Source organism: Drosophila navojoa, chromosome 2 (genome assembly GCF_054131105.1).
Source record: "Drosophila navojoa isolate 15081-1374.11 chromosome 2, UAZ_NAV_1.0, whole genome shotgun sequence".
NCBI classification, from domain to species: Eukaryota; Metazoa; Arthropoda; class Insecta; order Diptera; family Drosophilidae; genus Drosophila; species Drosophila navojoa.
Genome location: NC_142890.1, coordinates 33,370,390 through 33,389,541, shown reverse-complemented (window position 1 = coordinate 33,389,541; position 19,152 = coordinate 33,370,390). Strand labels below are relative to the sequence as shown.

The 19,152-nt window shown below is 36.6% G+C and overlaps 1 long non-coding RNA gene and 1 pseudogene across 1 annotated transcript; both read left to right on the top strand.

Annotated features, from left to right (window-relative positions):
- Positions 1 to 12,104: 12,104 nt before the first annotated feature.
- Positions 12,105 to 12,954, top strand: LOC149092503 (uncharacterized; annotated as a pseudogene).
- Positions 12,955 to 15,099: 2,145 nt separating this feature from the next.
- LOC149092502 (uncharacterized) lies at positions 15,100 to 16,790 on the top strand. Its single transcript, XR_016197694.1, has 2 exons — positions 15,100 to 16,005; positions 16,066 to 16,790. It is a non-coding gene; the product is annotated as an uncharacterized LOC149092502 (long non-coding RNA).
- Positions 16,791 to 19,152: the final 2,362 nt, after the last annotated feature.

The window sequence follows — 19,152 nt, the reverse complement described above, 5'->3', positions numbered from 1 at the left end:
TCTCTTGTAGAAACAGCGTGATTTGGTCCGTCTAATGTGTCACCATACCATACTATTCTATGCTATTAACAGCATTCTGTTAATAACATGACCCCAACACTAGTTTTCCTAATGTTTCTGAGTTTCCTACCCCCTGGTCACTTGTCACTTGCCTCTCCTAGTAATGACATTTAGATGTCTAAATATTATTTTATAAAATTGCACGAAAGACACAGCAATCATCCTAAATTAAAACGAGAAAAGCGCCGCTGGCACAGAGACGAGGCCACTTGAGCTGAACAAGCTCTTTATATAAAATGCATTGACGACGATAGAACAAACTATTAGTAGAAGGAAAACACAGAAGTGCTATAAATAGGTGCAGCTGAATATAGACCTAAGCAAGTATCATATTAATACGAATTTTAAATATGATTAAGAAATATGTTGTAATTGGAGCCCGAGTAGGGAACGCCGTTGGTATTTAAAAAAAAGCTTACCCATCGAAAATTTGAACGAATATCTCGAAGAGCCTGAGCTGCAGCTGCAGCCTCATTTAAACATTATTAGACCTGAAAGCTTCTGATTTACTGTGTAAATACATATGATGAATATAAACATTTTGTACTCAACAGAATTTGGATACCACGTTCCCTTCACCTACAATTTAAAAAAAAAAACGCATTTCAAATGTTAGAGACGTTCTGAAAGTTTGATTCAGATTGTACGTCTACAATTAAATTATTCAACAAGTTAATTCTCATAATATTTGCCCACAATGCAGCGCAGTCGCTGCTTACTGCGCAGCTAGCAGAGCGCGTTGTTATACGTGCTTGCGGATGCATGTGTATGTATGTATATGTGCATAAAAGAAGTGCAAAACTATTAGAATACCAGATTGGAGAGTTCAGGGTATCTCCTAGTCGAGCCGTCTCGACTAGAGCCTTATTATTTGTTTTTAATTGGCGGCAAAGGGGAAGTGGTATACAAAATCTGTAAATTACAAAATCTTCGAATCCACTAAAATAATAAATGCCGGATTGGCAAATTAAATACCCCCATCGGGTTGGTTATAATGTTATAATGTGTTGTAATTTTTATAGGCTATTTAATTTTTTTTTATTTGACTCTAGTTATCAATATCTTTAAATAAATGAATCTGAATTCTCCAGGTCTAATAGTATTCAAATTAAGCTGTAAAAAATATATTAAGAAGAAGCTGAGAAGCTACGGAGCAGTGCCAAACAGTATTTCCAACACAAATCTACAAAACGCATGATCGAGTACCTGTTGACTTCGATGGCTAAGCCTTAATTTCACCGGGGAAGAATCCCAGGACAGACAATATACCAGCCGAGATATTGAATGTGGTAACATCAAGACGGGGCACTTTTCTACTTAGGATGTAAAACGCATGTCAGACAACACGGATTCAGAGTTGGAAAATCCACAATGGGAGCTATCGATGAAGTGGTCCAGGAAGCCAGACCTACGCTAACAGGAAATGCATACTCGCGCCGAGTGGTTCTGCTAGCAACGCTGGACGTCAAAAATGTCTTTAGGTAGCTCGATATCCTTGGTTCCTTTTAGCACCGCTTCCATATACCTGATATTTGCAGGATCTAATGGTCCTGGGACCAGGCCTGTGGAATATCCGCTAAGATTACATCCTAAGATTGGAAATGGCTGAAGGCACGTACCTAATTGGGTATTCCGACGATATCGCAGCCGTCAATACAAAGCTTAGCTCTGGAGGATTGGGACTTTCCACCCATAAAACAGATTTAAGTCTGTTCACAGGGAAGCAGATTCCAACCGAAATAGAGATGCAAGTAAGCGTAAAACTTATAAGGACTGAGAGGACAGTTAACTAGACAGTAAACTCACCTTCTGGGAATAGCTGAAGCATGCCACGCGGAAAACATGCAATGTCAAGAAAACGAAGAGTCCTCATGAAAGCTACAAACGCTATATTATTATATGAGGGTGAGGTATGGACAGACACACTAGACGCGGATGTAAAGCGAAAAATGATGCTATCTGGGCAGAGAAGAGCGAGAATTACGTCGGCGTAGCACAACAGTGAATGTGATAATATCAGTCATACCGGCTGACTTGCTTTCCCAAGAGCGTAAATATGATATCTCCGGCAAAGAAGAGAATTCTCGAAGCAGACGGCAAATAACACACGACAGCAAACCATAGTTCCTTGGAAGCCAAGATTGTCATGCGAAACGTATGAAAGAATAACCGCTAGAATAATCCCCGATCTAGAGCAGTGGATAAAGAGAAAGCAAGATGATACGTCTTTCTATTTGAAACAACTGCTCTCCGGCCATGGATACTTTCGAATTTACATAAATAAGATATGGAAAACTACGGAATCCAAAAGAAAGAACCGATTTGGCAGAAGCTGTTGGCGAAGTGCATGGAAAAAGTCTGTGACTTTGCCGAAAAGGTTCTGCGGCGAGGTAGTATGACCTGGACGCAGACACAGGAAGGGCATTTTCCTCATTTCGTTTAAATAAATTGGAGCTGCGAATATGAACCTGAATGATTATTTTTTATACCTACCGCAACTTCCACACTTGAAGGTGGTTGTAATCGCGTCGATACTTTTGTACATTTGCAATTATCGAAGCACCACTGGGCATACTGTCTTAGTTTTCCATCCAAAACCTCAAGTTTTTCTTTTAAAAAAGAAAAGTAATATCTGAAAGAAAAAGATTAATAACGAAGAATTAGTATTTGAATATTTATTTACCCAATTTTTTTTTGTTACATTATATGAAACTATTCAAAATTTACCGAATTCAATATTTGAACTTGAATTTTCATAATGAAGTGCCTTTCCTAATACCCTAAATCCATGTTCGGTGGGAAATCAGGAAATCTTGATCATATCGACGAGCCCTGTCTGTCCGTCATATTCAAAATTTAAAATCCTCATGAGGTTAATCAATCCACTAGTTAAACAATTAAATTCCCATAGTAAGTCCACACTGAAAACCTGAGCCGATTTATCCCTGTCTCTCTGTCTGTCCGTCCGTCCGTCTGCCCGTCCGTCTGTCCATCTGCCCGTCTGTCTGTATGCCCATCCATCTGCCCGTCTGTCTGTATGCCCATCCATCTGCCCGTATGTATGAACGCGTCGATCTCAGAAGATCTAAAAGCTACAGACTTCAATATTTTTTAAATGTCTGTATATACAGCGCACATATTAAGTTTATAAACTCATCCCGTTATTTTGGTATCGATAAAAAACCTTATCGAAAATTATTTATAAAATTATATATAAATACAGAGACTTGTGGTTTGGCGAACCCATGCATATCCATGTATAGTGTGATATCATGCGTGCGTGCGAATGCGCCGAAAAAATTGCGTTCATATGAACAGACGGAAGGACATTGAAAAACACCAATATACTCGTTTCACTTTCGTGAATGAGTATAAAAACGATGCTGTCAAATAAATGTCAACCGACTCATATACAACAAGTAAAAAGACTCTAGTCGAGAGGGCTCGACTAGGAGATACACTCCAAGTTGATATTCTATTCACTCTGCACTTCTTTTAGGCACACATACATACAAACGCACGTATTAGAACGCTCTCTGTTAACTGCGCAGTAAGCAGCAACTGCGCTGCAGTGTGGGCAACATTAAACGAATTTATTTGAATTTATTTAATTACTAGACGTACGATCTTAATGAAACTTTCAGAACTTAATAATAATGTTCAAATGTATGTACAATCCAATGCATAGTACTTGAAATACGTATTTTAAAAAGGTGTGGGTGGTGGATATAGGGGTGGGCGGTAAGTTGCAACAAAAACCGAAATTATATAAAATACACACAAGTCTACATTTATTTGGAAGCTCTAGCTCTAAAGGCATAGGAAATATAATTAAATAACTAGCTTAAGGTTTTTAATCGATGATAAAATATCGGGATTAGTTATCGATTTTTAGTGATAAACTCGATTGCGCGTGATATACACGGACCTAGCAAAAAAAATTCAAGTCCTTTATCTTCAGAGATGGACGCGTTCATACATACGGACGGACGGACAGACAGGCCCAAATCGACTCGACTCGTCGCCCTGATCAAGAATATATATACTTTGTGGGGTCTACCACGCCTCCTTCTCCTGTTACATACTTTTAACAAAACCATTATAATCTGATTTCCCATTTTCAATGGGTTCAGGGTATTAAAACAGATAGACGGACAGACACACATATCCAACTTATCGAAAGCCTGATTACTGAATTTGTTCAGTTTAAAAAAAAAAAAAATACAATTTAAATACAAGTATCTTATACATACCTAAATAACAATTTACTCGGTTGGAAAGCCACTATTGTCAGACACATTAGAAGCCACAAACGATCCGTCCACTCCAAATTGGGATTATTTGTTGTTTGTCGCATGCATTGTACAAAAATTTCATCTCTCAATTCTTCTCTTTCAATACCCAAGCTAATTATGTATTGAATGCTTTGGAGCTCACGTTCCGCATTTTGGTCACCACGCATATATTTAGAAAGTTCCTAAAGATAAGGACATTAATTTTGTTAGAGCCTGTTGTATTATAATATTAAATGATTATATAATTTAGTTACAATCGAGACTGCTCGACTATGAGATCAAGGAACAGCATATGCACACATACACATTGTGGGATTACTAAAGAACTTTATTGATTAATAAAACTTTTTTTAGTTGGATTTACTTCCTCAATTATAATAATAATTTAATAATAATAATAATATTTCAACAAGCTTTTTTATCGAAAAAACAGGAGTACTTATCGATTTTGCAAAGCAAACTCGGTCTGCAAGTGATACATATGGACCTTAAAAAATTTCAGAATATAACAAGTTTAGGTACACTAAAGAAAATAAAGCTTAATATTAAACCACCTAGAACCTAAATCTACTCAATTTTTAGGGTTATACTAATTCTAATTCTGCCAAGCTATTATGATTTACTTTTGAGATTACCAAATAGTGATGCTTGAGTGCAAGTTTCAGAAGTGTTGCCAAATTCACTTATTTTAGAGCTCGAAATTAATATTAAATTTGGATTCGTCACTTCATCAAACAAAATCTCAAAATAAATGTGGAAAATTCTGAAGGTTTTTCTGTTGTCCTCGGTAATCAAAATTTTTGGGCTAAATCATGCAGTATAACCCTTGTACGGCACTACACGCATAGTTGCGTAAAAAGTTTTTACTAAAAACAGAACCTCCCAAAATTAGATTTTGATTGGATACCTCTTTATGGCATTTACGGCATTTATTTTACACACAATTTTTTATAAGAGCCAAATCTGGTTGACGTTAGCAAATTTTCCTTAACAATTTATAATTCGTCCAATTTAACATAAAAAACAAAAGTGCTGCTGAGTATAGCTTAAAATAAATAATAAGATAATCTATACTGCAGGGCAAAATGATGACACTCAGTGACTAATCTCAGACTTAATAAAACAAGTAAGAAAGCTCTAGACTACTCGACTACGAGATCCCCGGAACCCTTCGAGCAATTAATAGTTCAATAATTATTCGCATACGCACACACAAACTTACACTCACAGATTCGCACGGACACATAAACACACATTGGGCTTACTACGGGAACTTAATTTAATTTTACAAATTAAAAGGTGAAAGGATATGTAGGGATGGGGAGTCAATTATGAAAAAAATCGAAATTCTCTAAAGCACATATGAATTTACATATGAAATTTGGCGAATCTGGCACTAAGAATGTGGAGACATAATTAAATACCTTATTTATATTTGATAAAGATTTTAGTCTATAATATGCCTATTACATAAATTTCAATAAATCCATTTTATCCTGATTTCCCTTTATTAATGGGTTCAGAAAGATGAAACCGACTAATGTGAAAGCTTTCACCGACAAGATTCTGGCTCTGAGCATTGGTTCCCATAATGACCTGCGTTAACACTCGCATGACCTCCCTATGCACAGATAACCATCGAAATCGTTTTGACAGACTGTATAGCCTGTGGAACACCACAAAAGGAGACTGATCCCCAATTCACTGAACCACTTTGGCCAAAGCTCAAGACTGAAATGTAGCCCGGTTACAAAATCGCCAAGAAGTGTGGAGGAAGCAGGTGCTCTAAGCAATACTGCAGCTGTGGTAATCTCAGCAAGGCATAAGTACATGATACAACTCCGTGCCGACTAAAAATATTGCATCCTTAAATGTCGCCAAGCGCTGGGGCTTAAGCTGTCGCTAAGCAAAAAACATTAGTCTGGGTGTTAAAAACGGGGTATACGACCTAGACAAGCTTTTCTAAATTCTAGATCACTGCATGGACTACTGAAAAAAGCTGAAGGTTGAAGCACAAGCAGTTTTGGAAACACTTGTCCTTTATAGTCCAAGTCTGGCACAAAAAAACTTTGCAAGGGACGACAGAATCTGTGACAACAAGACACAAAAAAAAAATGGTTCGTAACTGTCCAGGCATAAACAAAAAACTATACGAAGTTCATATACATGCCTCAACGTCTAACAGATATTGCGATAACAGAAGAAAGCACATGTGCAGACATTATAAACAGAGAGGTAAAAGAAAGCAAATGTACGGAGTCTATAAATAGACAGATAAACACTAACCCTTGCAACTCCAGAGACGAAATATGTAAGACACGTTCGCTGAGCATTAGAAACTCAGCGATAAAATACTAGCTAATAGACTAACGCGGACCAATTTTGAGCCTTACACACCCAGCAACAGACGCACTAGATTTAGATTTTGAAAAACGAATGAGTCTGGGTGTAAAAATCTGGGCTTAGAACATCATCATAGTCAAGATAAGCGGAAAATCTACTTCGGTTGAAGCCGAAAGTATAAGCGAAATTACCTGGAGAGAAAACAATCTCGCCATACAGGAGCATTTTTCATAAAGCCTGATGGTGGACAAAGCTATGTATAAGAAACATTGGAATCAAAATCCAACAGGACGAAAAGGCAAATGTCAGAGGTACAGCTGCGAAAAATAAAATAGCACCACTTGCGTATTCAGAGTTTGACGAGTTCTCCTGGACACATTTATCAATGTATTAATGTAATTTCTCAGATAGTTATTACGGCAGAAAAGAATTATCACAAAAATATTCATAGTTTTTATATAATTCAAAAAATTTTCAAAAAAGCCGAAAAATTGCCGAAAAAAATATTAGCACCACTACCCCTTTTCGAGTAAAAACCTGTACTTTAAGCAGAGTTACATATCTTCAAAAGCACTTATTGATGAGATTTGTTGTTTATATATATATATTTTAATTAAAAAATTTACAAAATTTGTAAAAATTTGCAAAAAATCGGTCGTGGAAAGTATTGCACCCCCGAACAACGCAATCTAATCAAAAAGTTGATTTCGGCTCGAAATTTTCACAGGAAAGTTGGTCGTTTGATGGGTTATTCACATAAAAAGATCCACCATGCATTAATCCATAAAAAAAAAAATGATGAAAAATGCGGACAGCGTTGAGTTCTGACCTAGCAACATATGACTTGACTCATTCGCGTGAGTAAAAAAGATCCTATTAAGTCGGCTACTCAACTGAAAAAGGACCTAAACATATCAGCAATAGACCAAACAGTACGGAAAAACTTAAAACATTACGATTTAAATGCTTTTCGTTCAAGAAAAGTAGCATATTTGAATAAAAAACACATTTCTAAACGGAAGGCATTGGCAAAGGATCACAAATATTGGTCTGCGCAGGAATAGAGCAACATTCTTTGGTTTGATGAAAGTAAAAAGATAATGTTTGGTGGAAAGGTGAAAATGGGTCTTCCAGAAAGACAATGACCCCAAGGAAAGCGAAGGAATGGTTCCAGGAGAACTCAATCGACTAACCTGCACAGCCGGCGGACCTAAATCTAATTGAAAATTTGTGGGCAGATGACAGAAAATAGTTTCTGAATGTAATACAAGCAATGCAAAGAAGTTTTGGGAAGTCGTTCAGGAGTCCTGAGCTAAAATTCCCTTTAAACGATGTAAGGACTTGGTTGAATCCATGTCTGGGCGTTGAGCAGCCCTAATTGCTAACAAAGGCAAAATAAACAAATGCTAAACTTAAGGGAGTATATTTATTTTCATTTGTCATTAACTATAAATTAAAAGTTTTTACTCATTTTAATTTTTTAAATAATTTTTAGCGCAAAATGAAAAAGTGGTGCTATTATTTTTTCGGCATTTTTTCGGCTTTTTTGAGAATTTTTGAATTATATAAAAACTATGAATATTTTTGTGATAATTCTTTTTTGCCGTAATAACTAATTAATTTCTGCTTATCTGAGTGAAAAAATTATATCAATACATTGATAAATGTGTCCAGGAGAACTCCTCAAACTCTGGATATTTTATTTTTCGTAGCTGTATAAGAAAAACCCGATCCGGGGCACTCAATGTAGAGCTGAGCAAAGAGGAGAAGTTACGACCGGATTGAAAGGCTACCGTTAAGAAAAGCGTTGCGGTAACCGAGTTAAAGCCTACAGCGACAGTACAGAACTTATGCATAAAAGTCCCTGGCCCGAACAGCCTCGAGCAAATAAGCAGGCTACAACATGACAGAAAAAAACCTCCAAAATGCTGCATTTGTACTGGTGCAAAATATTCAGAATTCACACTGTCATAGAGATACCCAGTAGCAGGGAACAGCTGCTACTAGAAAGCAATAAAGGAAGCTGCGTACGTTTACGTGCACAATCAAGTATCGACGGCAGCCATTTATTGTGTCAGATGATCTGAATGCACAAGCAGTATTGGGGAATGCCCTGGTCTAGCTCTAGAAGTCTTAAAATTATGGCTATCGTTAGTGGACGTAACCCTTGGATCCGAGCAAATTGTAGATCGGATAATGCACCCCAATCGTGTTCTAGTAAACCTATACATAGATGGAAACCGAAATAGAAATTCCAGTAAGCAAAAACCTGAGAGGGACTCAAAGGACAGTAAAGTTACCTTCTGGAAACAACTGTAGATGTCTTTTAGTAGAATGTTGGTGAATGCTGACGGCTGGAAAAGGAAGTCTTCGCATTGAAATGACGAACACAATAAATGCGGAAGTAAGAGGCAGGCGTACGTACAGGCAATAAGGGTTGAGGGGATCCCGTAGTCGAGCTGTTTTAGTAGTTCATTTATTAATATTTGTAAAATTTATATAAAAATATATAGACTAAATATATTGTTATAGCTTCTAAAAATTAAAAGATTTAAAAAAAAAAACTGCTCATGGCTTATGGACGTAAGCATATGGGCGAAACCTAATTTATAATTTGTGTTGAGCAGCATTGAATTTTCAGGGAATTTTGTATATCGATGTTACTGTTTTGAGACCATAGGCGAGCAATTTGATAACGCGACCCTCACCGAATACAATACCTTTATTAGTGAATGTACTTACTCGAAATATATTACAAGATAGAGAAATGTTTTCAGGATCATACATGTGTATATGTGATGTTGCAATTTTTTCAGCTCTAGTAAAAGTTATCATTTCATGTTTTGGTACTACATCCATAGCCTTCTTGCCTTTTCTAGTTATTGTTGAAATTAAAGTTCCATCTACAAAACGCTCATGAGCATTAAAAAAATGTTCGGCGAAATTCAAAATATTATAACGTGAGTCATTGTTGTAAACCTCATTTTGAATATCATTTTGATGCATTTCTTGTAATTTTTTTTCAACTCTGAACTTTCTTCTTTGTTCACGCTCATTTTCTACAGGTGTCAATGATTTTATCAGTTTTATACCGGTTTCTTTTCCTCGTGTGGATAATGGTAAAGTTATATTTATATCTGTAGTATGCTCAATTTGTTTTGAATGTGTCAGTGCTTCATATATAGGTTCCGCTTTCATATTTTGAGATGTAATTTTGATGCTATTTACTGGAGGTGGAGGTGGAGCCATTAAGGGTTCAGGTAGTGATGAAATTGGCAACATATCCTTGTTTTCAGTATCTACGTTATTTAGTGGTTCCTTTTGCATACAAGTCTCAATCTAAAAGATAATATATTTATTAATAATTTAGTTATGTTTGCTATTTATTTATTATACCCTGAAAACATTGAAAATAGTAAATCAGGGTATAATTTTTTTGCTAAAATGTAGGCAACATGCAGAATGAAACGTTGGAAGAAGCTGAATAGATATAACAATGTCCGTCCGTCCATATGAACGCCGAGATCTAAGAAAAAAAAAAGCTATACGATATATTTTTATCGAGAATATTCATTCAAGGTGTAGAGGTGGGGGACATATTTAAAATGTTGAATATAGCTTTAAAGATTTAGGAGATATAAGTTTATAACTGATATTCGATAAGGTTTTTATCGATAACAAAATAACGGGATGCTTTTTCGATACACTCGATACGGATATTAGATAAAAATGAAGTCATTAACTCTTATATCTTTTGAGATCGACGAGTTCAAATATACTCACAGACGGACAGGGCTAAATCGGCTTAGCTCGCCCTGATCAAGAATATATATACTTTGTGGGATCTGTCTCCTTCTACATGTTCCATACAATTCAACAAAACCATTATACCCCTGTTCTCAATGGGTTCCTGTTTTCAATGGGTTCAGGGTATAAAAAGATTATGGGAAGCAAACTGTGTCGCGATGCGCAGTGGCGTAGGAAATATGTTTCAAGCCCTTATATCAACATATTATAACGTCGAAGATATATCGACTTAGCTCGTCGTTCGATCGGTCGGTTACATTTAGCAATGGGTTAAGGGTTCATAATAGTTACTTACTTCGCCATCAAGATCTTGTACCAAACTATTCATGGTATCATTTATTTCTTCAATTACTGAATTAGTTGGTACGGTTGTTCCGTCTGTCAAGAATGCAAACAAATTATCTAAATCCACCGTGTCTAAGTTTTTCACAGATCCATCATCAGTGGGATTTTTTTCAGAAACTGTGTTTTTGTCCATTGATTTTCCTATTCTATTATTCATGTACTCCGCCATATTAGTAAGCACCTTCATTTCTGTTTGTACTAATCTGAAATGGAAATTCAACAAGTTAAAATTAAAAACATTTGTATTGAATATTTTGGGTAAAGCAATTACCATCGTAAAAAATCATTATTATTACTGCGTAAACGAAAGATCCTACAAAAGGGCATTGCACCGATCCAATTATATCACGGCCCAAGTCCATGCACTTTTGAGACATGTGCCATGTCAACGCAACAAAACAGTAACGCAACCGCAACCGTCAGCAGTCAGATCAATGCACTTGGCCAAGCAAATTCTGGCCACGCGCGCCGAGAAAGCGCATTGATCGTCACCACAGTTGGCACCATCGTGTCGATGGTAACCTCGGAAAGAAAAAATTTTTTTTTTTTTATTAAAAACACCCCTACGAATTTCTAATTGGCGTTATTTCCCGAATACATGGAACTAATTAAACAAGTTGCCAGACGTAAGAGTTTCAAAAGAATTTTCTGGGTGTTGGCGCAGCAGCTAATAATTGTTCTTAATAGTAAATAAGTTTCTTATGTATTCGCCTTCTGCACATAGCAAAGCATAAAACATACATACGTGAATTTCAGCTGCTCTGTTAATTATATACTTACTCCTTACTCCTTACTTATATTCTCTTAAACTCTGTACTAAAATTGTCTTCATTCGCGCAACACATATGTACACATTCAACCACAAATACATATTCCCTCTCGCATCGAAATAACTTTGCCTAAACAGCTACCACAGACTAGGTTATACATTTATAATAAATAACCTAAATTAAAATGTGTTGGCTTTTATTTGGGCTTTCGTAAATGATTGGAGTTATAAGTTATTACTCTACTTCGTCGTCGTTCAACAGTGAAATTTATAAACATTTGTGAAATATAGTACATTAACAATTTCGTTGTGACACAACCTTATAAAACATTGACATTTAGTTCGGACTGCATATAGCAGTGTATGCAATTGTATGTTCAGTGGGCTTGCACATAAAAGTTTCAGCAAAATTAGATGTGCATAATTATTAGATAGTACATTAACATTAACCTTAGTAATTGACTAAATTTGTGACTAAAATAAATAACTTAGCATTGAGTGCTGATCAAGCGACCCAGGTCAATTATTTAAACCTTAAAACGAATGCATTTTCCGATGGGCTTGAAATGACGAATTCGATGCGGATAAATTATGTTATATGGATTTTTGTGAAATATTGCTTTTAGACTCTATCACTAAACTAGAGTCGAATTTCGAAGCGGTGCAGTTTAAAGTTTTGCTTCAACGTGAGCTGAGTAGTCGGCCAAATCAACAGCTTTCTTCGAAAGAAAGCTTGACTCATATAGAGCTCGATATGGAAAATCCGTCAAGTTTGCCGCAGTTGGAGTTGCCAAAATTTAGTAAAATATATAGTACGTTGGAAAACTTATTGTTTACGTTCAAAACGCTCATAATTCTGATCTTGATATCAGCCCTATTAAGTTTCAGCATCTACGACCCTGCTTGACTGGTGCTGCATTGGATTTCATCAGCTCATTGGAAATAAATAAGCCTAACTATTTCGTCGCACTGGTTATTCTTCAACCTCGATTTAATAATAAACGTTTTATTTTACAGGCACACATCAGAGCGAAATTTGGGCTTGAGAATGAAGACGTATCTGTGGGCAGGCTTAGGCAGCTGGGGGATAAAGCCACATCTCACTTTCGTGCAACGCGGGAAGAAGTTGCTGATTGTGTCATTGTGCAAACAGTGTTGCAGCAATTGTATATGAGCTCTAAGGCCAAATGGGAGGAATGGCTTATGAGTTACCATCGTGGGCCAAGTTGTCAACGTTCTTGCAAGTTTTGCTTGGAACAAGTTTTGCCGGATGGTCAGATTGGCAAGTTAGAGAAGATCGTGAGTAAACTTAAGATCATTATGTGTTGCTTCTAAGACTCCCATGTCTTCTAAGACTCTTTATGTCCTTTGCGAATACACGAGCCACATGATATTTCACTGTAAGCGCTTTGAACAATTGCCACCAATTGCACGACATAAGGAGGCCAAGAGACCCGCTCTGTACCTAAATTGCCTAGGAAAGGGACACCAGTTGAAATATTGCAAATTGCAACCTGCCGCACTTATCAATCGAAGCACCATATTGAATTACAATATATTGCATTTCGTCTCATTAGTCTGATGTTGTGCTTCTAATCAGCGCTATAATATTTGATAATAGTTGGAAACATACAGCTAGCTGATCCCTTATTCTATAAGTAACAGCGCATCTTCTCATCGGAAATTATGTTTTAAAAAAACGGCTGTATCATTTCAGGTGGCGGGCAATCGGCCCCTAAACTATTGTCGTTCATCGCAACTCAAAGAGCTTCCAATGATACTAATCACAGCACTCGGTTTTTATGATTTGGTTCGTCAATTTTGGGAAGTGAAGAACGCTTTCGAGCCTAACGCCAAGTTAACAGAGAAGCTCCATTGTCAGCAGCATTTCAACGCAACTCATCGTCGATGGGGTTCAGGGAATATTTAGTTCAGAATATTTAGTCTGCTTGCTGAAAAAGCAAGGCGTGGAATCTTTGGGCGACTCTTATTTGCAGGCCAGACGTCGGCTCTTAAATTTGAGGCGTGATATTGGTAACATGTATAGGTGTATAAAGGTATCGGAGCCGTCCTAATTCAATATGTTTTTCGCTAACATCGGCTCACGGTCGGCAAATGAATAATGAATAATGATATATTAACCAATGGAGCAGCACCGTTGGAGGTCTTGGCTACCTGAAATGCCTCAAATAATTTTGTTTTCGACAGAGCATGTAGATATCTTGTTGGCATTCAAGTACACAAAATTCATTCGGAATAATGAAACGCATTTTTGGCTATGTTCATAAAATTCCTGAGTTATCATCGGGTGATCTGCGTTAAGGATCATTCCTATTAAGTCGTCTTGTTCAAAGAGCTCAGTTGTAACCGGATCTGTCGCCAGCTGTTTTCTTGGGCGCCCTCAAGTTTTTCATTCCAAGACGCATTTGGTCAGACAAACGCTACCAACTTTATGGGTGCACGAAACGAGTTGGCGGATCTGAGACAGATCTGAGAAAGATTGCAATAGGTCGCAAGTTCACAACTACTGCATCAACAACAGCTTCGATTCTTATCTCCTTGTTCGCCATATTTTGATGGCCTTTGGGATGCAGTAGTGAAGACCGCTAAAAAGCACATATATCGCTCCTCCATACTTATATTTTTAAACTCTGTAGAAAAATTGTCTTTATTCGCGCAAAACTTACATATTTGTCGCTCTCGCATCGAAATAAAGTTGCCTCAACAGCTACCACAGACTTGGCATTAAATTAATAAATAATAAGCTAAATTATATCGTATTGTCTTTTACATATGTATATTCATACATCGCCGAAGATGAGGCATACAAGTATTGTATGAGCGAACAGGCTGAAGTTGCTGCAGCGGAGGAAGGTGTCGCCGAAGCACCATGCGAAAACGAAATAAGACAGAAGTCGAAAACCAAATATCAGAAATGTCCTTCAGACCTCTAATTCTAAAACACGATATAAGCAAAATAAAATTAAGACATTACAACCACTGATGAACACAAAAAGATGAATATGGCTCAACATAGAATAGAACAGCCCACAAAAATGCATCAAAAAACAAGTAAGAAAGCTCTAGTCGAGACTGCTCGACTACGAGATCCCCTGAACCCTGATATTTCCATACTAATTCACATAAACACACTCACATACACAGGCGAATGCGCTTGGGTTGCGCTGCAATGTTGGAAATATTATGAGGACTTATATGTTGAATAATTTAATTTCTGGACGTACAATCTTAACGAAACTTTCAGAACGTTATCATAATGGATGGTGGTAGATATAAAAGTGGGGGGTAAATTTCAACGAAAATCGAAATTTTATAAAATAAATATATATTTTAATATATATTTTAAATTTGGAGACTCTAGCTTGAAGATGTAGGAGATATAATTTTATAACTATTTTTCGATAAGGTTTTTTATCGATAACAAAATAACGGGACGATTTATCGATTTTTGGTGGACATTTAAAAAAAATTCAAGTCTCTAGCTCTTGTATCTTCTGAAATCGACGCGTTCAAGCATACGGATAGACGGACGGACGGAAGGACAGACAGACGGACAGGGCTAAATCGACTCAGCTCGTCGTCCTAATCAAAAATATATACGAGCCCAAACCACTATTAATTCGAACAGCATGTTTTTTTTGCAGTGCGCAATGTTTAACACACTATATTGTCAATACTACTAAAGATAACACATACCAATGCATTTCGTCTTAAAGAGAATTTTATTCTCTTTCATGATGAAAAAAAAAATAATGCTCTCTTTCCAACAACAACAAAAATATGAGTAATTTACTAAAACGGTATACTTAAGAGATAAGAAAAAATTGACCACTATTAATTCGAACGCTGCGTAAGCTTACCTTAATCTCAAGAACAGCAAAACAAAAGCAACTAATGTAACGGAATCTAATGTAACGGAATCACTATCTAGTTATGATCTGCAAATAATGTCACAATACAGCATGCAAAAAAATATTAGAATTGCTGCAGATCAGTGAAAGTTTAGCAACGATGGTGCGTGGTAAACCAATTTGTAAAGAAATCAGAGTATTGATTAGGGATTATTTTAAATCTGGAAAGACACTTACGGAGATAAGCAAGCAATTAAATTTGCCTAAGTCGTCTGTGCATGGGGTGATACAAATTTTCAAAAAAAATGGGAATATTGAAAATAACATTGCGAATAGAGGCCGAACATCAGCAATAACACCGCGCGACAAAAGACAACTGGCCAAAATTGTTAAGGCTGATCGTCGCCAATCTTTAAGAAATTTGGCTTCTGAGTGGTCGCAGACAATTGGCAAAACTGTCCACCGAGAGTGGACTCGACTGCAATTAAAAAGTATTGGATATGGTTTTTATAAAGTATGTTTTGTTATTAGCTGTGCATCGTACCCAATAAATTACTCGTAATCTTACTCGTAGGCCAAGGAAAAACCCTTGCTTACGCTTCGTCACAAAAAGAAGCGTTTGCAATGGGCTCGGGAAAGGATGTCTTGGACTCAAAGGCAATGGGATACCATCATATTCAGCGATGAAGCTAAATTTGATGTTAGTGTCGGCGATACGAGAAAACGCGTCATCCGTAAAAAGTCAGAAACATATCATAAAGACTGCCTTAAAAGAACAACAAAGTTTCCTGCGAGCATTATGGTATGGGGATGTATGTCTGCCAAGGGATTAGGAAGACTTCATTTCATTGAAGGGACACTCAATGCTGAAAAATATATTAATATTTTACAAGATAGTTTGTTGCCATCAATACCAAAACTATCAGATTGTGGTGAATTCACTTTTCAGCAGGACGGAGCATCATCGCACACAGCTAAGGGAACCAAAAATTGGCTGCAATCTAATCAAATGGAGGTTTTAGATTGGCCAGCAAATAGTCCAGATCTAAGCCCAATTGAAAATATTTGGTGGCTAATGAAAAACCAGCTTCGAAATGAGCCACTACGGAATATTGCTGATTTGAAAATCAAGTTGCAAGAGATGTGGGGCTCAATTTCTCAAGAGCATTGCAAAAATTTGTTAAAATCAATGCCGAAACGAGTTAAATGTGTAATTCAGGCCAAGGGCGACGTTACACAATTCTAATAATAATTAAATTATTGTTTTGAGTATGATAGTAAATCACATTACGCAGCGTTCGAATTAATAGTGGTCAATATTTTCTTATCTCTTAAGTATACCTTTTTAATAAATTACTCATATTTTTGTTGTTGTTGCAAAGAGAGCATTATTTTTTTTTTTCATCATGAAGAGAATAAAATTCTCTTTAAGACGAAATGCATTGGTATGTGTTATCTTTAGTAGTATTGACAATATAGTGTGTTAAACATTGCGCACTGCAAAAAAAACATGCTGTTCGAATTAATAGTGGTTTGGGCTCGTATACTCTGTGGGGTCTGCCACGCCTGTTACATATATTTTAACAAAACCATTATACCCATTTTCAATGGGTTCAGGGTATAATAATATTAAAATTCTGAAAAAAAATTCTTCTTCTACAAAGTCATGACTAACATGCAGAGAGTCAAAATACGATATATATACGATTTTAAGATCCAAAAAACACCAATCCCCAAATTTCCAGGCGAGGTCATTCAAATAGATATGTACATAACAGGAAAGAAGAATGAATATTAACAATAATTGATCAATTCTCAAAATACGCACAAATCAAAGTTTTAAATTCAAGAGCTGCAGAATTTATAACAAGTTTTTATTTCCAGAAGCAGTGTATTGGAAATCAACAGTACAACAGTTTCAGGAAAGAATTTGCACTAAAATAACATCCGAACATAATTTACAGGATATTTGTACCATTGTGCACACCGCATCAGCGGTTTAGTAACGTTTTGCTCGAATTCCGTAGGAATACCGTGCTGGGCGTAGACACTTCATTTTTGGCCAGCTTATAGAACAAGATAACGGTAAACTAACTGCATAATTTGGATGCTTACGCCCAAATAATGAAGGGTGTTGCGGTATTGCGGTTTGTTTGCCTATAGGGACATATATTCATCAAACCTTTTTCGCCTTGGGAGGTCAACCCTAGTATATATACCAAACCTGAGGTTTCTAGCATCAATAGTGTCCAAAATAAAGCTGAATTTTAAAAATCACTATATCTTCAGGTCCGATTTGCCACGCCCCTGGTGGGCGTAGACATATAATTATTTGATTAATCTTTATAGAATCATTAACATAACATTAGCTCACGAAATTTTAACGTTCTAGCTTTATTACTCTAGGAGATAGTTTAATCCGATTTGCCACGACCCTAATAAGCGCAGATATAGACGGACATTGCGGAAAACCAATATACTCATTTCACTTTGATGAATGGGCATAACAAGTAGGAAGGCTCTAGTCGAGACTGCTCGACTAGGAGATACATTGAAACCTTCAATCTGATATTCTAATCATTCTGTACTATGTATGCATGCCAAATTTCAGCTTCTCTAGCTTTTGTATCTTCTGAGATCGACGCACTCATACGGACGAAAGGACAGACAGACAAGGCTATATCGACTCAGCTCGTCGCCCTGATCAAGAATATATATATACTTAATGGGATCTGCTACGTCTCCTTCTGCCGGACGGACGGATGGATACACGGACAGACGGACAGGGCTATATCAACTCAGCTCGTCGTCTTGATCAATAATATATATACTTTAAGAGGTCTGCGATGATTCCTTCTGCCCGTTACATAATTTTAACAAAACCATTATACCCTGATTTCCCATTTTCAATGGGTTCAGGGTAGAGCAAGTAAGAAAACTCTAGTCGAGAATGCTCGACTAGATACTATCCTGAACCAAACTAATAAAAACGCAAATTTAGTATGTTTAAAATTTCAATTTCGATGTATTTCAAAATATAAATGAAATAGAAAACTCATTTAATAAAATGTATAAAAATTTTGAAATTTTAATATAAGAGCTACGACGCGCCCTGGCACGACGCCTTTTAGCACGACGTCACCTCACTGTTCGAAATTTCAATGAAAAAACTGAAATAGATTCACTGCTGCAGCGCCAACTACCAAATCTAAGCCAAACTAACTACTGATGTGATTCTAATAATGTGCAAGAACAACCAAACTAATAAAAACGTACATATAGTATGGTTAAAATTTAAATTTCGATTTTTATAAAAAATATATAAGAGAAATAGAAAACTCATTTAATCATATATATATAATTTTTGAAACAATTAAAAAAAAAGAACTTCGACGCGCCCTGGGTTTGAACGATCGAGCGCCGCGCCTTTTACCACGACGCCACCTCACTGTTTGAATTTCTAAGGGCAAAACTGAAATAGATTCACTGCTGCAGCGCCATCTAGCAAGTCTAAACCACAATATCTGCTGATGTGATTCTAAGAATGTGCTATTAAAAGTTTGAATGTATGTGTTCACACGTAAACTGTTGTAGCTGTAGCACGTACGTTTATTAATTGGCCAAACATGTTGTTATTTCTTTAACGTCGATTGACTTAACC